Raw genomic sequence first — 23043 nt, forward strand, 5'->3', positions numbered from 1 at the left:
AAAAAGATGTTTCGAATACTAGAAATTAATGCTCTTCTTTCGATTGATGGAACACCGCCACTATAACCATCTATGGAATCAGTCCTACGATCAATCACTGTAGAAATTTGGTCGTCTTCTTTATGACCATGGCGCTAAACAGGCCGGAAGCTAGCCCAAAAATTTAGGGGGGGGCTGAAGTTAGGGGGGGCCTTTCCAACAATATTATAGTTCACCATATTATAGTTCATTGCAAGCCTACCGTGAAAATTTTAGAGGGGGTCAGCAAAAGTTTAAGAGGGGCCCAGCCCCCTAGACCCCCTGGATACGGGCCTGGCGCTAAATCTAACATAGTTCACACGACTTAGCGTCTAGCGTCTCGGCCAAATCTAGCATAATTTCATTCTTTCCTCTGGATAGTGTGAATAGAACGAAAATTTTGACAGTTCAACAATCGTCGAATGATAGCGATGTTTGGAGTAATGAAACCAACTTTATTTTTCCACTGTGATGTATTGTTGAATTCACAGTTGACAAAAGTAAATTCAAGTAAAACGTAATCCTACAAAAGACTATTCACTTATCCACTAGTTTTATTTTTGTCAATTGAAAGCGAGTGTGCAATTATCTTCGATGTTTCTGCCCGGTCTCACTTTATAACTTGAGATAGGAGGGGGGAGGGGACGGAGCGCCCGGATACAATGATATTGTATATCTATTTTGTAATTTCTTCTATTTTTATATCTTGATTTTGGGCAACGGTGCATACAAGTACGCAATCTGTCGTGTAGAAGAAGAAGAAAAAATATATGTTGTTGATTCTAAATAAAAAGAAATAAGATTTAATCTCAATAGTTAAAGTATAAGTTGATTTATAGATGTAATCTGCATTTATAGTTATCAGAACAGCAGATAGTTACTTGTTTAAAACGTCACTATGACAACCGAAAAAGAAAAGTATAATTAATGAAGTTTTGGAGATAAAGGTTAGTGATATAATTTGTCGTGCCTGATTTAATGTGATTGGATCATTTTGACATTTTTAAAAATTTACACGGATTGTGGGCTAGAATGTAACGTAAAATATATGTATAATATAAATTAATCATTACATTTTAAATGGTGGTTCCCAATATACGTTACATTTTAGATGGTGTTATCTCGCCCAGGACGTTACATTTTAGACGGTGATTTACCGACCAGGGCCTTGATATTAGTTTGAAGTATAGTAAAGCAGTCTCAGCATAGTGATCAACACGGAGTATACTTTACTCAGAAGTAGGAAAAGAATTTATAGAAACATAAAAATGAATGTTTCTGGAAATGAAAATATGCATTAAGAAGGTGGTGATGTAGAGCTACCAGGTACAAATTCATCAATGAACGTGGCTGATCTTATAAGACAGCTTGGTCAGCAAATATCGCAGCAACAGCAAAGAATGGATACTCAGCTAGAGCAAATGTCCCACCAAATATCGCAGCAACAGCAAAGAATGGATGCTCAGCTAGAGCAAATGTCCCATCAAATAACTCAATCCATAACACATCAACTAACACAACAAATGAATACTAAATTTGAACAAAAATTTCAGCAAATGGATACTCGATTTCAACAAATAGATACTCGATTTGAACAAATTACATAGGTTATGACTCAGCGAATGGATAATAAATTAGATCAGATAACACAGCAAATCAACACCAAATTTACAATTGTACAGTCCAGTAGATGTGGTTGAAACACAGCTGAATGAGCATACTAGTCAAATCACGGAATTGCAGAAAGAAGTAAATGCAATCAAGGAGAAATTCAGTACGGCAAATGATGATCGAGTTCCGGCTCTCAACGTTGGTCTTAAACCACATGAATCCAGAGTAGCAGTGGATGATAGTGATTCATCCAAAGGATCTTCAGAAAAGAACAATAGTGAAGGTAGTATCGAAGGAGATGAGAGAAGAAATCATTTATCTCACCGCATGAAAAACAGTCACACAAATTCTAGACATTTGAAGCACATTAGTAAAAATAATCATTTTCGATTTAGTGAAATCATATCCTTAACAAAATTTAGTGGAAGATCAGATGACATCCCGGCCAGCACTTTCCTAGAAAAATTCGAGGAAGAGTGTGATTTAATGGGAATAGACAGATCTAAATTGTTAAAAATTCTGCCTCATATTTCATTACCACCGTGTTCCGTATGGTTCAAAGCAATCCGAAGCAATTTACGTAATTATCTAGATTTTAATAAATGCTTTACTTTCTAATTTCGAGAACGATTTCATGTTGGCAAATCGATACGCCGTGGTACGAAACATACGGTTTGATCCCAAAATTGATAAGAATCTGATTTTGTGATATCCGTATATAATAAATTGAAGTTAATTAATCATACCAACAGGAGTCAAGAATAATAGCATCAATCCGAATCTTGTTACCTTTTAAGTTGCAACAAATGTTGATTTCTGCACAATGCGTTAATTTCAATCATCTTATTATGATAGTGCAAAATTTTGAAAGTCAATCTATGTTGCAAGCTAATAATAATCGAAATCAACCAGATGCTAATCGTAATCAAGTTAGTTATGTACCTGTTTGCAATATCAATGTCAGGGAAGAAGGTGATTCTAATGCGAGAATTAATAATAGATTATATTGTAATGAGAATAGAACAGAACCTAATTGTACCGGTAATAGAACTGAATCTAATTTTAGGAGAAACAGGAACAATAATCGTAATACATTCAGGAATCAAGTGAACAATAAATGCAATTTTCCACGAAATGGACTCACAATAGATTCATAGGTGACAGAAATTATCAAAATAGAAATTGGAATACTGTTGAAGCAAATAATAGACAGAATTGTATACAAGATTGTGGTGTACAATGCAACTTAATCGAACCCTTTGCCAATATAACTTACGCTAATGTTGTGGCGTCCGACAAAACGTCTTCAATTGGTTTTTGTTTATTTTTACTTTGAATACAATTATCATTTTATTTGTCATTCGTACTTTGTTTGAATCCTATACAAATAATAAAAATGATGGATACTAGATTTCAGCACGTTGTGATATGAATACGAATATCATTTACTAAAAGTTAAGATAGGTATGCTTGAATAAATAAAACATGTTATTCGGTATTCTAACCCACATAAACTTTGCTGATTCTTAATATAATAATTTCTTTACTTGTATTAATTCTTGTTACGATATTGATTATTTTGTTTCGCTTTGAATATTGTTAATATTTCTTTGTAATTCGTACTTCTGAATTCTATGCTATGCATCGATACCAATATTGTTTATCAAAGCTATGTTAATTAAGCCCAAATGGAAGAAATAAGTCAGTATAATATGTCAACATATACTGAGTTGATTAGTTAATGAGCTCCCATAATATTGATTTGAAGAATCTATTTTTGAACCTAAATAATTAATAAATTGATCATATTTTTTTTGAATTAGTCCTCTTCGACGATAATTTATAGAATTAAAATATAAAATTGATTGTTAAATGAATATGAGATAAAATTATATATATATATATATATATATATATATATATGCATTGTAATTTATATATATGCGAGGGCTATTCGAAAAGTAATGTAACCTTATATGTAAAATTATGTAACGGTCCAGGATTCTTTCTTAAATTGCAACCAATTTAAGAAGTCCTTGTCAGGAGCCATTTATACAACGATATTGTATATCTATTTTGAATTTCTTCTATTTTTATATCTTGATTTTGGGCAACGGTGCATACAAGTACGCAATCTGTCGTGTAGAAGAAGAAGAAAAAATATGTTGTTGATTCTAAATAAAAAGAAATAAGATTTAATCTCAATAGTTAAAGTATATGTTGGTTTATAGATGTAATCTGCATTTATAGTTATCAGAACAGCAGATAGTTACTTGTTTAAAACGTCGCTATGACAACCGAAAAAGAAAAGTATAATTAATGAAGTTTTGGAGAATAAAGATAATAGTGATATAATTTGTCGTGCCTGATTTAATGTGATTGGATCATTTTGACATTTTTTAAAATTTACACGAACTGTGGGCTAGAATGTAACGTAAAATATATGTATAATATAAATTAATCATTACATTTTAAATGGTGTTCCCAATATACGTTACAAGGATAGACCTAGTAATATATCACTAAAAGAAATATTTCAGCGCTGTGTCGGAAGCATTGGTTCATAAAGTATAAATTTATCCTTCCTTCTCTTTCCAATACATAGAACCGATTCTTACTGAAGAGACCTTTCTCGTGGCTAAGAGGTTAGAACGCGCCTTTGACGTGGGAGATCCGGGTTCGATTCCCGGCGGGAGCTCTTGTGGTTCAGATCCCACGTTAAGCTGTAGGACCGAGTCTCATATACTGTAGCTTCACTGTTGAAAGAGACGCTAAACTAAAAATTAAATTTTTGCTGAAGAAAGATTGAATCACTTGTGGCTAAAACTTTCTTTGAAGCATAGTGTTTTGTGTTTATAGAGATTCGTGAAATAAACAAAGCTATAAGAGAAAAACGAAAAGAACTCGATCATCATGGGAGACTGGGATGCCGTGATAGGAGAATGAGTGGATGGAAATGATGTAAGGCCCTACAGACTAGGAGAGAGGAATGAGTGAGGTGATAGACTGGAAGAGTTATGTGTCGAACACCAATTAATAAAGTACAACACGTAGTTCTCAACACCATCCACATAGGAGATACACTATCTTGGGAATCTCCGAGCGACAATAGAAGATACCAGATCGATTATATTCTAGTGAAAAATAGATTTAGAAATTAGGTTAAGAATTCCAGAAGTTTCGCAGGGCCAGACATAGACACTGACCACAACATGGTGCTAAGTGAGTGTGAGCTTAAATACAAAAAGCTAAAGAAACGATCTAGCCTGAGATAGAACTTAGAGAGACTGAAAAATAACGATGAAGCAAGGTGGACATATGCAAAGAAAACAAACATAAATATGATAGAAAATAAGTTCTGGAAACATTGAAGAAGAATGAAACAAGCTGAAAAGTAATAGTTGGAGGCAGCGGATGAAGAAATTGGAAGACAAGAAGTCCAAAGGAAGAAAAAATGGATATTAATGACATTGTAAGCAACGACACCTGCTTAAACAAAATAATACTGAAGAGGGAAAAGGAAATACCGCTGAATAAAGTTGAGGAATGAGATCAACAGGGAATGAATTAAAGCTAAGAAACAGTACAATATACGGAAGAGAGATGTAGAGAAGTGAATAAGTTGACCAAGCAAGGTAAACTGGAAATAGCATATATATTTATCAAAAAACTTTTTCAGTACGAGAATAAAGAACAATGGAATACAGAAAGAAGACAGACTATTAGTTTACGAGCATAAGAATGTTGCAGAAAGGTGGAAACAATATCTCGAAAAACTATACGAAGAGGACAGGAAACCGAAGTGTTGCTGAAAGAAGTTGACCGAAAGAAAAAAGAGATAATAGTGTTACAGAGGAGTTGACTTGGCCTTGAAACAACTTAAACACAAGAAGACTCCAGGGATCGATGATTTGCCAGCTAAATGAATAAAAGCTGCAAGTATGAAAGTACGCGATGAATTGTTCCGCTTTGTCAGTGCTTAAAGTGACATCAGATGAGGTGACGGTGACGGTATAGAACAAATATGAGCACTTAGAGCAGTGATGTTGACAGAACTCTAAAAAGCATCTCTATTCCTGATATTTTTGCATCATTTTTGACATAAAAAATCTATGGAAACGGAGACAGAGAGAGAAAGAGAGAGAGAGAGAGAGAGAGAGAGAGAGTGAGGACAAATATGTAAATGTTTTACTCCCCACTATCATCAGCTTAACAGAAATAAATATTTATAAAATTGGTATTCAATGAATATTGTTTTCCGTTGTATTCCATTGTATTGTATTGTATTAAGTGCAATAATATGGGAACCTTAAATATTGCTAATATTCAGTAAATAATTACCAGCACATAATACAAATCCAGTGAACAGAAAAATGTTTTGTGCAGCCGGTTTACGATAAAATAAAATTAAAAAAAAAAAAACAACAACAAAAAATCCACTGTTGTGACCAACGATATGCCAACACTTAATACAATTTCAAGTCCAGAACTTTATGACTACTTACACAGCCAAAAGTATACGAGACAATTAACCAACTGAATGAACTTAAAAGGGAAACTTTTAAATATCCTAACTATATATAAAACTGCATAAGCTGACATAAAATATAGGGGTCCTTCCGGTTAATTGTAGCTTTCCGGGACTAACTCACAGGAAATTTACCAAAAGTGAATATTTTTAATTTTTACGGGGTCTAAAGGGAGAATGAAGAAATTCCCATTTTTTTAAATGGCCCTTTTTTTAAACCTCTAATGTCATGTATAGGTACTTTGAATTATATACCTCTAAAGTCGGAAACACACTTAATTGTTTGCATACTTCCACAAAACATACAAACACCAAATTTTGCATACTTGTTCGTCATGGGATGTGGGTAATGGGAAAATTCCGATATCACGAAAAAGGCGACATTTTCCATGTAAATGAAGTGTCGAACTTTTTCGTCGTTTCGAAATGCTGGTTTTTAGAGTAGTTCCGCACACCATAGAAACGTCATATTTTGTCAGGCAGTGAAGCTAGGAACATAGTTTATGATAGAAAAAAGAGCATTAAAATTCGTTTTCGTTTCGCGGCGCAAATCGAAAAAATGTGAAATTTGTAATGGCTGTATCTAGGATGTTGAAATTTCGAGGTGATGTTTATTCTGATGCGTAGTTTGCGAATCCGCCCTTAAACTTAAAAAAAATAGTCATATTCGGTGTCAGAAAGTGCTAGGAATGTTATAAGGGGGCGTCTAATTCTACACAACTTGTAGATATGGTGGAATCACGAAATTGCGTTCAAGTGTGTAGAGTACAGCTCATGTGAGGGGAAAAATCCGACATGTTGGAAAAGTCGTCATCTTCGATTCAAAATGGCGTCTCAAAAATTTGTAACCATGAAAATTGTAAGTTGTGCTCTTAGTAGGTAAGCCAGGTTTCGCTATGTTATTAAGGACGTAGTTCAGTTTAAGTGAAGAAACAAATCATTGGAGAAGTCGCCATCTTGAATTCAAAATTGCCATATTTTTGAATTGCCTTCATTTGGCCTCTTATGTGATATATTGAGTAGAATAGAACTACCAGAATTCAACGTAGTAAGTTAGCTCCGCGGTAAAGTGTCTGCTTTCTGAGTAGCAGGTCTGGGTTCGAATCCCCACAGACCATGTTTTATCTTGCATTTTTTTCTTATCACGTTGCTTCATTTTACCAAATAGTTTCTGTTGGCATTGCGTGAACAAAATATTTTCGTTATTACAGACAGACGGAAAGGATATATTTATACGCTAACTGTTGAGATGGTCTCGAAACTAGGCAGTATGTTCGTGTAAAGTTTCGAGACGATACTGAAGTATTTAAAATCAAACATATGTAGGTTTGGAAATGGAGCATCACCAGCGTCTCTATCGGAAGCAATGTTCGGGGGGAAGTATTACCCCGGGGGCACTGCTGATAACATTCTATTTGTTATTGTATTATAAACGTATTATTTTGATCTCGCCAGGGGCGCTATGAGGAGGCAGTGTCCCCCAAAAAGAGTCTGAAAGAAACATTGGGCATCATTTTCACGATATAGTGTCCATACAAGACAACAATACATTTTGTCTCGCGACAACAGTGTCTGCTTCAAACCGGAAACGATTGCAAAATATCTCTCTCCCCTTTCATGTTCCTCGTTAAGATACATGCGTATACCAAATTTGAAGTGAATACCACAAATGGAAAGTATAAAATATTAATTTTAAGGAAATACACATACACACAGGGACGTACGCAGGGGGTGGGTCCTGGGGGTTCGGACCACCACCGAAATTCCAACTTTTGAGTAAATTTAGCCTAATTTTTGGGACAAGTTTAGGAATTTCAATATAAAATACACTGATATTGAGTTTGGCCCTTCCCGAAATAAATTCCTGCGTACGCAACTGCGCACACGCTCATACACGCACACACACACACACACACAAATGGGCACCTTTGGAAATTGTCTCGTCGGCAGCGTACATAATTTTAATATATAAGATACGTGGAAAAGTGCCCCTTTCGATTTAATAGTTTTAGTTGCGGGTCCGGTTGGAATGAAATGCCGTATATAATAAAGTCAAGCTTATTTTCAATCACCTATGCTATAAAAATAAACTTTCAAAGAAAGAAAAAGTGAGAGAAAAACTTGTTGGGGATCGAACCCAGGTCTCTTGCACAGTAGGCTCACGTCGTTCCCCTACACTACTCAATTCCTTAGATTTCGAATTTCCTACTTACTACTCACATAGTGCTGGTACGTAGCGGGCCCGCGTCCGTGGAATTATATACCTCTAAAGTCGGACACACACTTAATTGTTTGCATACTTCCACAAAACATACAAACACCAAATTTTGCATACTTGTTCGTCATGGGATGTGAGTAATGGGAAAATTCCGATATCACGAAAAAGGCGACATTTTCCATGTAAATGAAGTGTCGAACTTTTTCGTCGTTTCGAAATGCTGGTTTTTAGAGTAGTTCCGCACACCATAGAAACGTCATATTTTGTCAGGCAGTGAAGCTAGGAACATAGTTTATGATAGAAAAAAGAGCATTAAAATTCGTTTTCGTTTCGCGGCGCAAATCGAAAAAATGTGAAATTTGTAATGGCTGTATCTAGGATGTTGAAATTTCGAGGTGATGTTTATTCTGATGCGTAGTTTGCGAATCCGCCCTTAAACTTAAAAAAAAATAGTCATATTCGATGTCAGAAAGTGCTAGGAATGTTATAAGGGGGCGTCTAATTCTACACAACTTGTAGATATGGTGGAATCACGAAATTGCGTTCAAGTGTGTAGAGTACAGCTCATGTGAGGGGAAAAATCCGACATGTTGGAAAAGTCGTCATCTTCGATTCAAAATGGCGTCTCTAAAATTTGTAACCATGAAAATTGTAAGTTGTGCTCTTAGTAGGTAAGCCAGGTTTCGCTATGTTATTAAGGACGTAGTTCAGTTTAAGTGAAGAAACAAATCATTGGAGAAGTCGCCATCTTGAATTCAAAATTGCCATATTTTTGAATTGCCTTCATTTGGCCTCTTATGTGGTATATTGAGTAGAATAGAACTACCAGAATTCAACGTAGTAAGTTAGCTCCGCGGTAAAGTGTCTGCTTTCTGAGTAGCAGGTCTGGGTTCGAATCCCCACAGACCATGTTTTATCTTGCATTTTTTCTTATCACGTTGCTTCATTTTACCAAATAGTTTCTGTTGGCATTGCGTGAACAGAATATTTTCGTTATTACAGACAGACGGAAAGGATATATTTATACGCTAACTGTTGAGATGGTCTCGAAACTAGGCAGTATGTTCGTGTAAAGTTTCGAGACGATACTGAAGTATTTAAAATCAAACATATGTAGGTTTGGAAATGGAGCATCACCAGTGTCTCTATCGGAAGCAATGTTCGGGGGGGGAGTATTACCCCGAAGGCACTGCTGATAACATTTTATTTGTTATTGTATTATAAACGTATTATTTTGATCTCGCCAGGGGCGCTCTGAGGAGGCAGTGTCCCCCAAAAAGAGTCTGAAAGAAACATTGGGCATCATTTTCACGATATAGTGTCCATACAAGACAACAATACATTTTGTCTCGCGACAACAGTGTCTGCTTCAAACCGGAAACGATTGCAAAATATCTCTCTCCCCTTTTATGTTCCTCGTTAAGATACATGCGTATACCAAATTTGAAGTGAATACCTCAAATGGAAAGTATAAAATATTAATTTTAAGGAAATACACATACACACAGGGACGTACGCAGGGGGTGGGTCCTGGGGGTCCGGACCACCACCGAAATTCCAACTTTTGAGTAAATTTAGCCTAATTTTTGGGACAAGTTTAGGAATTTCAATATAAAATACACTGATATTGAGTTTGGCCCTTCCCGAAATAAATTCCTGCGTACTCAACTGCGCACACGCTCATACACGCACACACACACACACACACAAATGGGCACCTTTGAAAATTGTCTCGTCGGCAGCGTACATAATTTTAATATATAAGATACGTGGAAAAGTGCCCCTTTCGATTTAATAGTTTTAGTTGCGGGTCCGGTTGGAATGAAATGCCGTATATAATAAAGTCAAGCTTATTTTCAATCACCTATGCTATAAAAATAAACTTTCAAATAAAGAAAAAGTGAGAGAAAATCTTGTTGGGGATCGAACCCAGGTCTTTTGCACAGTAGGCTCACGTCGTTCCCCTACACTACTCAATTCCTTAGATGTTGGATTTCCTACTTACTGCTCACATAGTACTGGTACGTAGCGGGCCCGCGTCCGTGGAATTACACCTCTAAAATCGGAATAGTAATCGTGTTATATATGTGTTTTTTAGGATGATTAAGGAAATGATCTCTTGTTATTTGATTGTAATAAGAAATTTGAAAGACACGATTCTAGTACAATGTTTTAATACAGTGTAGAAAGTGGTGTTGTTTAAGTTGCTATAAACAATTTTTTAAAAAGCCTCCAATAATATTCATATTTTAAATTACCTAGGAAATAAACGTCTTCATTGAAAATATAAGAGTAAATATACAGGAAGACTGTATGTAATTGTCCAGTATAAATAATCATTTCAACAAGTCCTGCTGCCCAATAATTACTTTTGTACCAAAGGACAGCATTGTAATACAGTGTACTACGTTATTGTGCAAAAACTGGTGTTCAATCAAATGTTATGAACTAATGTTTAAAAAGCCTTAACAAAATTCATATTTGTAAATTACGAACAAATTTAATCTTCATAAAAATACAAGACGAGAGATACAGGTAGACTGCAAGAAATTGTCCAGTAAATATGAAATATTTCAAAAAGTCTTGCTGCAAGTAATATGTACTACTATGCCGAAGGGTTCTTTTATAAGGAATTTTTCTATATTACAGTGCAAAATAGTGTTTTCTCAAATGATACCAACAAATGTTTAAAAAGCGTCCAACAATATTCATATTTGTAAATTATCTAGTAAATTGTAGTCTTCATTGTAAATACAAGAATAAATGTGCAGGAAGACTGAAATATTTTCCCACCCTTATATCACAGATATGAATTACTTTTCCTGCAGGTAATATGTACAATTAACTACAAGGACACTATTATATTACATTGTACTAAATTACACTGCAAAACATAATATTAAAAAATGCTACGAATAAATATTTGAAAGGTTGCAAAAATCACATTTGTAAACAGTGAGTGTTTTCGCAAAATGCAAGGTTTAATAGGTAGGCTATTGGAAGACAGTGTCCGCTGTTTATGTTTGAGAAAATAAATTCTGTTATTGTCTCTAACATGTATAGGTGTGCGCAAAGTGTATGATCTGTCAGGAAAGTAAATGTACACCTATTTTTCGAGTCTGGCATTCCTGCGCTCCATCCGTGGAGAGTATGAGAATTAAATCAATCAAATGTTTACTGAGGGGCAAAAAGAAATGCTTAATCTGAATAAGACATTGCAGAGGGGCACAAGCTGTGAATACGAATAGTGCATAGTGTAAATAAAGGACGACACCGAAAGAGAAAGCCAGAAACAGCTGTTAAACTTACAAAAAAGAGTAAAAATTGTCGAAGTGGGAACATAAAACACAAATACAACAAATACGCCGACTACTAAACGATCACCATGCCATGATCTTGGTGTAGTGGTTAAGGTGCTGGCATTACAAATGCAAAGGTAGCCAGTTCGAATCTTAAGCGAGGACATTTTAAAAATTTTTGTTAATAATACATACAACTCATGAGAGATGGTAAAAGAGGTCGTATTTAGTTTTTCGTAGCAATTATTATTGGTAATGTTTAGTACTGATAATACTTTTTGTCTTTGCGTATTGCTTTTATTCTTTTCTTCATTTCGAAAGAGAAGAATATCCGAACAAATGCCACCAAAATTCCTCATATTTTGAATGTAAACGCCATTTGCAATTAGTAAAGAATAAAAATTGAACGTTCCGTTGTAGCTGCAAAAAGTAAAAAGAAAAACATGGAAGTCGACCATACTGATGGTTACTAAAAATACAATTTCTACATGCCTTACACCTTCCGACCACGTTTCTACGTTAGCAAGTAAAAGGCTTGTGTTTAGGTTAGGCTCGTCAATACGTTTTGCAAAGGGGCCCGGTTTAGCTCTGACGCACCACAGGTGCGAGGAAGGAGAAAAACACTTTTTCTCTCTCCCTCTGTGTGTCTATTTATCTATCTATTTGTATATATATAACGCTATTTGTGAATGCCATAACCACCCTAATTTTCAGCGGATTGAGACGAAACTTGGCACAAACATTAATTGTTGAAATATCTTGATGAGTTCGTTAACCAGAATAATCAGATGAAAATGTTCAAAATGGCGGCCCTTCAAACTCTTAAAAAGTTCCAAGGGAACCAAATTTCGCCCATAAATAGGTATTCAGAAAGTTTGAATAAATTTTCCTCTTTTACTGAAATATTTGTGTGCAGAAACTTATTGAAATATTGGACCCGATTAATCGCCTAAAGAAGGTTCACGCCCTTTCGCTACGGTCAGTTTTTTTTTTTTTTTGCAGGAGGGGGTTATTTTCTTATCGGAACAAGATGATTGTTAGTGATGATATGAAATTACACATTGAAAGTGAAGTAACTTGTGTAACGTGTTATTTGAAAGAATAATATAATAAATGTGCATTCCTCTAACACAGAGAACTGTAAATCATGTATTTCGAGTTCGGGAGCCCGAATGGCGAGGAGTGTTATTTGATTTGCTTTTTAGTAACACATTGCATTGCAAATAAAGGTAGGCAACATTAGTGGTAAGTAAAATAATAATAATAATAATAATAATAATAATAATAATAATAATAATAATAATAATAATAATAATAATAATAATAATAATAATAATAGGTGTTGTTTGTGGCAAGGTAATATCTTAATCAATTCTTCTTCAAACGTAATGATTGTAACGCCATATCTCCCTTACAAACAAAATATTAGCAATTTATATCGAGAGAACGGGAAACTGTAGAGCGATGGGAGCAACGTTGGACAGTATGCACTCATAGTACTCAGAAAAGTAAGCGATTTCAATGCAAAATGAACGAAGAGTCATTGTCATGGGTACTCATGGGGCCACGGCAGAGCCCTCTTTAGGCAAAATGTCGATAGCTTATATCGAGAAAACAGGAGGTGATACTGGGATGGGACCAACGTTGGACACCGTGGACCCATAAGGCGCATCGAAAAAATTAGGGAGGCTTGCGCCCGCTAGCCTTACTTATTTCCACATAATAATATAAAATTATATTGTCGAAATACACACACGAGTTAGCTACTAATATTTCATATTATTATTATTATTATTATTATTATTATTATTATTATTATTATTATTATTATTATTATTATTATTATCTACAGCGTCTTTTCATTACGTGAGCATGTTTGACATGAAACCAAAGAGAAAATCCATCCTGTAGCGAAAAGAAACAATACTTTCTCTCAAATGGATAAAATATCAAGCCGAGATTGATTCGAACTCGCATGGACGGCGCGAAAAGACAGTGCTTTGTCCACTATTTTTTTAACTGACTCACCGAACCCGTTTCAGTAACTTACTTATTGCTAATTTTACTTGCTTCACTCGTTTAACTTGCTTTTCCTAATAACTTATAACGACAGGGACACGAACACAGAAACATCGAGAACAGTTAAAAATGATAGATGCTCTCCCGCCGAGAATCGAACCCGAGACTCCATGCACCCAAGGCTCACGTGCTAGCCTCTAGACCAGCGGCGATGGCAACGCTCACTTCCTGTGTTGTTAGGGATTACGACCACTGTATTGCCAGCTATCACTTCTTTGGGTTGTATACTATGATCACATGTTTCTTCTTTGCTGGAAGAGTAAAACCTACATTATATGTAATACATGAGGTATTTAGACCTACATGCTCTTCATATAATGTAATAAAAGGATCATGGTGTCGGATTTTAATACATGGCGTATTGCAGGATACAACATGCTTTGCATTACTTGTTTGTTTGTAGACAGCTACTAGCTTAGTGTTCTGAAAGGTTGTGTATAAACTAGGGATAGCCCGTTCCGGAATTATTAGTTTTCGGACTCCCGAAAGTAAAGCCGGACAAATTCCGGAATTCGGAAAATTCCAATTTTGTAATAATTTCGGAATTCGGAAAAATCCGGAATTTAGAAATTTCTGATTTCGTTAACATTCCGGAATTCGGAAAATCCGGATTTTTTCGAAAGTCGGAGTTTTTCTCAATTCCGGAATTTTCTAAATTCCGGATTCTTTCCGAGTACCGAAATTCTTCTGAATTCCGGAGTATAACTGAATTCCATAATTTTGCGAAATCCGGAAAGTGAAAGTTCCGCTTCCGAAAAATGAATTTTATTTTAGTTAATATGAATCGTGGCGGAAATAAGTCTTTGACCAGGTAATGGCGACTGCTTTGAAAGAAATGGGGAGTATGAGAATTCAATCTGTCATATTTGTAGTTTCGTGTGGAGAAAGAACGAACTTGTGAATCAGTGGTTTAAGAAAAACTCAAGTTATTAATGTAAACTTTGCCGACTTCATAAAAGAAATACGAAAGACATTTTGAATCGAAAAATATAACATACAAGTTTGCAAGCGGAGACAAAGAAACCTAACGTAACCAGACTAAAGACGGATCGTTTACCGCGGAGCGATCGCGGTTCAGTGGTCAAGGTGCTTCTGCGAATGCACGTTGCAATTTTTTTTCTTACTTTAGAATTTTTGATGGCGATTGATCAGCGATAACATACGTTTTATTATATTCAGATATTTGAATACTCGGATGTTTCAATACTTGAACTATCAAATCTTCAGGAATAATAATAGTAATAATAATAATTATTATTATCTCGTAGAAGATTAAAAGCTAGAAGGTAAATTATCGCTCAGGTCATACCATTACAAGGAGAAACGTGACATTTGGAAAGAATATTTCGGTTTGGTTTAATGTTGCTCACGAGAAGAGGAGTTTCTCATCTCGTTTCTAAAACAAATAAAATAACATGAGAATTAACATTTTACATTCGAGACGGGTCAGGGCTAAATCAAAATTTTCGTCTTTCTTTGGAGATGAGAATCGAGACGAGACGAAAAGTATCGTAAACATTTCCCGTCTTGTCTCGATTCTCGAAATAGTGTATGTCCATTCTTTAAGTAACAATTGCTCTGTAGACTGAATCTCATAGGCTATTTCGTTACATTGTATTTCAGAGCTCATTGAATTATGCTCTGTGTAGGTATTTTTCTAGCAAAGCTTTTATATTTACCTCTGCATATTCTAAAAATTAGTTTATTATATGCCTTACTGTCGCGTGATATTCAGTTATATTTATTACAGTTATTTTCCTCAAAACATACTTTCTACATGAAACTTCAATGAAAGGTTCTAGTTTAAAATGTTGGTAGTTGCAGAGGTGTGTCTTGAAGGTACGGAACCCTTTCCCCGAAATCTCTACTTTTAAGTAAGTTTTGCCAAATTTCAGGGGAAGTTTAAAACTATTATTATTATTATTATTATTATTATTATTATTATTATTATTATTATTATTATTATTATTATTATTATTATTATATCAACTCCATGTATAATCTTTAAAAGATATACGGTTTGTATCTGAATAGTAAAAGCTAATTGACTGTCGATCTCGGTCGTCTGGAAGTCTTCAGGAGGCAAGGACATCGGTCACGTTCTGGGTTTGAGTTCCGAAGGGGCAAGTATTCGGGCTCGAGCAAAAAATTGTTAAAAGTTATAGGCTTCATCCAAACATATTCAAAACAGCTGGGACCGGGTTTGGGCTTCTCAACGGCTCGAGCGGCTCGGCTTACAGCTCATTCAATATCGAACCGAATCGAGAAGTGAGCCGAGCCAACAGCTCACCACACCGAACCGATTTGAGCCATCGGCTTAGTTGAGCTGAGTCGAAACGTGCTGATGAACTAGTTTCAACTTAGCTGGCTCGAACAAGTTCACATGAGCCGAGTAGGTGACCCATCCCAACCGAGAAAGCTCGAGCCATCGGCTCAATTGAGCTGAGTCGATGGCTTGTTCCAACTAAGCCGGCTCGGGTCATCGGCTCATCCCAACCGAGCCGACTCGAGCTGTTCGCTCAGTTGATACGAGCCGAGCCGGTTGATATCACTACCCGAGTTGGTCTTCTGCTTGGGCTCAAGAATTCGACCGTGCAGATCTCAGCCTTGATTTTAAGAACTACAGTATATACTTATTACGACATTTGAGGCTGTCTCGTAATAATAATAATAATAATAATAAACTCTTGTCTTCTCGTTATCTAGACGAGACGAGATACACTAAAATTGCCCCACGAGATGCACTAAAATTACGAGATGAGACGCACCTCTGTCGTGAGCAACACTAAAAGTATTCCACATTACTGCTTACATTTCTCATGGCTTTTGCTTTCCAGTCTGATCAGGCCAATATTTCAAAACGAGTTAAAACGAGCTGAACGAGCGAGAGAACCATTATCAAACTCAACTCAACTCGAAACTCGACCTCGAAAACAGCGACTTGGCTCGGAACTCAATTCAAGAAAATTACCTTTGACTCGACTCAAATTGTACTCGAGTCGAATTGAATTTTGGCTCGACTTGTGCTCATCCCTATTCGTGTTTGTATTTTATGTTTCCACTTCAACAATGTCTACTCTTTTTTCTCCTTTTACCTGCTGTTTCTGGATTTCTCTTTCGGTGTCGTCCTTTATTTACACCATGCACTATTCTTATTCCCAGCTTGTGACCCGCTTCAATGTCTTATTCAGTTTAGGCTTTTCTCCTTACATTGACTTAACATGTGATTGATTTAATTCTCACTTTCCGCGCACGACCGATGAAAATGTTTTATTATTATTATTATTATTATTATTATTATTATTATTATTATTATTATTATTATTATTACTTTATTATTATTATTATTATTATTATTATTATTATTATTATTATTATTATTATTATTATTATTATTATTATTATTATTATTATTATACTATTGAACTTGCACGGCGAAATTACTGTATAATACGATATCATTTCTGTAATTTTACTCCATTGTATGTTATTTAGTTATGATATTTCCACCAAAGTGCATGCCGTAGTTAATTTATTCGTTGATCTGGAGACAATTTAGTGCCCATTAATAAATTAAATAACATACAATGGAATAAAATTACTGAAATGATATCGTATTATACAGTAATTTCGCCGTGCAAGTTCAATAGTATAATAATAATAATAATAATAATAATAATAATAATAATAATAATAATAATAATAATAAAACATTTTCATCGGTCGTGCGCGGAAAGTGAGAATTAAATCAATCACATGTGAAGTCAATATAAGGAGAAAAGCCTAAACTGAATAAGACATTGAAGCGGGTCACAAGCTGGGAATAAGAATAGTGCATGGTGTTAATAAAGGACGACACCGACAGAGAAATCCAGAAACAATAGGTAAACGAAGAAAAAAAGAGTAGAAATTGTTGAAGTGGAAACAAAATACAAATACGAATAGGGATGAGCAGGAGTCGAGCCAAAATTCGACTCGACTCGAGTTCAATCCGAGTCGAGTCAAAGGTATTTTTCTTGAGTTGAGTTCCAAGCCAAGGCGCTGTTTTCGAGGTCGAGTTTCGAGTTGAGTCGAGTTTTATAATGGCTCTCTCGCTCGTTCAGCTCGTTTTAACTCGTTTTGAAATAATGGCCTAATTAGACTGGAAACCGAAAGCCATGAGAAATGTAGGCAGTAATGTGGGATACTTTTAGTGTTGCTCACGGCAAGGGTGCGTCTCCTCTCGTAATTTTGGTGCATCTCGTGGGGCAATTTTAGTGTATCTCGTCTCGTCTAGATAACGAGAAGAAAAGAGTTTCTTTTATTATTATTATTACGAGACAGCCTCAAATGTCGTAATCACCAATATAAGTATATACTGTAGTTCTTAAAATTAAGGCTGAGACCTGCACGGTCAAATTCTTGAGCCCAAGGAGAAGACCAACTCGGGTAGTGATAACCGGCTCGGCTCGTATCAACTGAGCGAAGTTGTTGTATTACTATACATCTGCTTTCTTCCCTGTCAAATCTGGTCGATCTCGTTGACGCAATATATTTGCTTTTTAATACCCCTTTCTTCGTTTACTGAACAAAACAGAAACTATTCTGAAATACACTACTGCGCATGCCTCGTAGATAAATATTTCTAATGCCAATAGTTTCCGTTTTGTCCAAGGAATGCTCTTTTTCTTATTCCCACCATGACCCTTTTATTACATTATATGAAGAGCATGTAGGTCTAAATACCTCATGTATTACTTATAATGTAGGTTTTACTCTTCCAGCAGAGAAGAAACATGTGATCATAGTATACAACCCACAGAAGTGATAGCTGGCAAGACAGTGGTCGTAATCCCTAACGACACAGGGAGAGAGTGGTGTCCTTCCCGCTGGTCTAGTCGCTAGCACGTGCGCCTTTGTGTATGGAGTTCCGGGTTCGATTCCCGGCGGGAGAGCATCTATGATTTTTAACTGTCCTCGATGTTTCTGTGTTCGTGTCCCTGTCGTTATAAGTTATTAGAAAAAGCAAGTTAAACGAGTGAAGCAAGTAAAATTAGCAATAAGTTACTGAAACACGTTCAGTGAGTCAGTTAAAAAAAAAGTGGACAAAGCACTGGCTTTTCGCGCCGTCCATGCGAGTTCGAATCAATCTCGGCTTGATTTTTTATCCATTTGAGAGAAAATATTGTTTCTTTACGCTACAGGTAGTCCACTCTTTTCGTATTTTTCGCTGTCGTTCACAGTTAAAGTAACTGACTATTATTCTTTCTACGAATGATGGATCTTCTCTTTGGCTTCATGTCAAACACGCACACGTAATGAAAAGACGCTGTCGATAATAATAATAATAATAATATGAAATATTAGTAGCTAACTCGTGTGTGTATTTCGACAACATAATTTTATATTATTATGTGGAAATAAGTAAGGCTGGCTGGCGCCCCCCCTATTTTTTTCGATGCGCTTTATGGGTCCACGGTGTCCAAAGTTGATCCCATCCCAGTATCACCTCTCGATATAAGTTATTGACACTTTGCCTAAAGAGGGCTCTGCCGTGGCCCCATGAGTACCCATGACAATGACTCTTCGTTCCTTTTGCATTGAAATCGCTTACTTTTCTGAGTACTATGAGTGCATACTGTCCAACGTTGCTCCCATCGCTCTACAGTTTCCCGTTCTCTCGATATAAAATGCTAATATTTTGTTTGTAAGGGAGATATGGCGTTACAATCATTACGTTTGAAGAAGAATTGATTAAGATATTACCTTGCCACAAACAACACCTATTATTATTATTATTATTATTATTATTATTATTATTATTATTATTATTATTATTATTTTACTTACCACTAATGTTGCCTACCTTTATTTGCAATGCAATGTGTTACTAAAAGCAAATCAAATAACACTCCTCGCCATTCAGGCTCCCGAACTCGAAATACATGATTTACAGTTCTCTGTGTTAGAGGAATGCACATTTATTATATTATTCTTTCAAATAACACGTTTCACAAGTTACTTCACTTTCAATGTGTAATTTCATATCATCACTAACAATCATCTTGTTCCGATAGGAAAATAACCCCCTCCTGCAAAAAAAAAAAAAAAAAAAAAAAAAAACTGACCGTAGCGAAAGGGCGTGAACCTTCTTAGGCGATTAATCGGGTCCAATATTTCAATAAGTTTCTGCACACAAATATTTCAGTAAAAGAGGAAAATTTATTCAAACTTTCTGAATACCTATTTATGGGCGAAATTTGGTTCCCTTAGAACTTTTTAAGAGTTTGAAGGGCCACCATTTTGAACATTTTCATCTGATTATTCTGGTTAACGAACTCATCAAGATATTTCAACAATTAATGTTTGTGCCAAGTTTCGTCTCAATCCGCTGAAAATTAGGGTGGTTATGGCATTCACAAATAGCATTATATATATACAAATAGATAGATAAATAGACACACAGAGGGAGAGAGAAAAAGTGTTTTTCTCCCTTCTCGCACCTGTGGTGCGTCAGAGCTAAGCCGGGCCCCTTTGCAAAACGTATTGACGAGCCTAACCTAAACACAAACCTCTTACTTGCTAACGTAGAAACGTGGTCGGAAGGTGTAAGGCATGTAGAAATTGTATTTTTAGTAACCATGAGTATGGTCCACTTCCATGTTTTTCTTTTTACTTTTTGCAGCTACTTCGGAACGTTCAATTTTTATTCTTCACTAATTGCAAATGGCGTTTACATTCAAAATATGAGGAATTTTGGTGGCATTTGTTCGGATATTCTTCTCTTTGGAAATGGAGAAAAGTATAAAAGCAATACGCAAAGACAAAAAGTATTATCAGTACTAAACATTACCAATAATAATTGCTACGAAAAACTAAATACGACCTCTTTTACCACCTCTCATGAGTTGTATGTATTATTAACAAACATTTTTAAAAATATCCTTGACGGGGATATTACTTGTGACCTTTGCATTTGTAAGCCAGCACCTTAACCACTACACCAAGATCATGGCATGGTGAACGTTTAGTTGTCGCCTTCTTTGGTATGTTTGTGTTTTATGTTCCCACTTCGACAATTTTTACTCTTTTTTTGTAAGTTTAACAGCTGTTTCTGGCTTTCTCTTTCGGTGTCGTCCTTTATTTACACTATGCACTATTCGTATTCACAGCTTGTGCCCCTCTGCAATGTCTTATTCAGATTAAGCTTTTCTTTTTGCCCCTCAGTAAACATTTGATTGATTTAATTCTCATACTCTCCACGGATGGAGCGCAGGAATGCCAGACTCGAAAAATAGGTGTACATTTACTTTCCTGACAGATCATACATAATAAGCCATGCACATGATTGCCAGAGTAGAAGTAGTAATAGAGTTCTTTCTAATAAATTGTGTGTTTGCTATTCAAAGTTACATGGAAGGAATAATACCGATTGAATTCAAGTATGTGTTGGTAACAGGTGTCTGTTGTAAAGGGAAGTGAATTCCTGAAGGAATAGTTTTCTAGAACATGACACCTCATGGCAAAGGCCTGACCGGGGGCCTGGGGGCGGATCCCCCAGCGAGCTTTAGCGAGTTGGAATATAAACTCGAAATTCGGTATGCTTATATGTTTTCGTTAGCGTTAACTAACTAAATTGCCAAAACTTAAAAAAAAGTTCCAACCGTAGAGTGGTTTTATGGGGAACTGAAAAATCTTTCCCATGTTATTTATATGGGACATGTTCTACACCCCGGCAGGATTTGGCACTTCCGGCAGGATTAGAATAGTGAAATTCGGCTTGATTGTAGCTCTTCGGGACGAGATCAGAACCACGTAACTCGTCTCATGTTCTCCCGAAAGTTGCCAAGAGTGAATATTTTTAGTTTTTAATTGGTATAAAGGGGGATGAAGAAATTCCCATGTTATTGAAATGGACGTTTTCTTGAGATACAAAATCTTGTCTTTTAAACACTTGAAATAAGAAAAGAAACTTGAAATTTGGTAGAATTGTGGGTTTAAGAGGTGCGAGGCCGTAGGCCGAATAAACTCGCAGATCAGGGGCGAAGCCCCCAGCTGGGTCAAATTCAGGAAATGTGCAAATGCACGAAATTCACTCTTGATGCAAATTCTGATACATAAGAGACGCGAAGGTCTGGGCGCGGAGCCCACAGTTAGCCAAAGGCTAGTCTAAATACAAAACTATAAGTTGTAAGCCGTTTGCAAGACTTAGGCTTACTATTGTTGAACCGGCCTTTAGACTCAAACTAATTGTTTAACATTAGTGATTACGAAATGGGAAGCAGATGCGGTATGCTTTCTTAAGTTTTTGCTTGAGCATATCGGTTATCTAAATGTGGAAGAACACAGATGAAACGTTTACATAAACATCGCGTTTACCATAACATGGTGATCCAACGTGGCCTTTAAGTGGTTGAAAACAAGAAAACACACACATATGCCAGTATGCTTTCTCGTCTCATTTTCAGGGCTTTTTAGGCACTCTCGTCTCGTCTCTAGTATCTAATATTTAGTGTTTCTTTCCAATCTCATTTCCATTTTGAAAAGCTTCTGGTCTCGTCTAGTCTCGTGGCTAAGACTAATTTTCTTATAATTGTAAACACGTAAGTCCGGACAATGTGAAAAGAATAATTTTGAACACTACTCATTCTAGCTTTGGAATTTCTAGTATAATGTAAAAAAAAATAAATAAATAAAAAATAAATAAATAAATCTGACCAAAGCATATATTATTTATTAAAAAGTATATGCTTTGGCCAGAATTCGTCTTTTACTTTATACAAGTAATGTTGAATTTAAAAAAAATCCAGGTTCGGATCCAGGTTAAACATTTTAGGTGGGCGGTACGATAGTTAGAATTTTTTAAGGCAGAGGTTGGAATTGCTCGCACAAATGTTGAAAAAAATCAAGAGCACAAATTGTGCCATTGAATAGACTGATAGCAGTGGTTGAAGTGAGACGGTATTCGATGATATGCCATACCGCCTCCGGTTTTTCAGTGATAAAGGCATATCGTCTCTGGTTTTCCAATGATTAAAACATCCATTACTGGAAAGTAGATGCTAGATACCTTTTAATAAATCCATTTTTATACACAGTAATTGACGAATAGCTTTGCACATAAAAGGTTTTATTTCTTATGTAGAAAAGTTGACAACACCGATATTTTTCTTACCTCTTTCTAGGGATGCGCTCGAGTCGAGACATGTCTCGAATCTCGACTCGACTCGACTCGAATTCGAGTCGAGATTCGAGTCGAGACACACTTTGTAAAATTCGAGACGAGTCGAGACAAACGTATTTCTCGACTC

Source organism: Thermobia domestica, chromosome 10 (genome assembly GCF_964235325.1).
Source record: "Thermobia domestica chromosome 10, izTheDome1.hap1.1, whole genome shotgun sequence".
NCBI lineage: Eukaryota > Metazoa > Arthropoda > Insecta > Zygentoma > Lepismatidae > Thermobia > Thermobia domestica.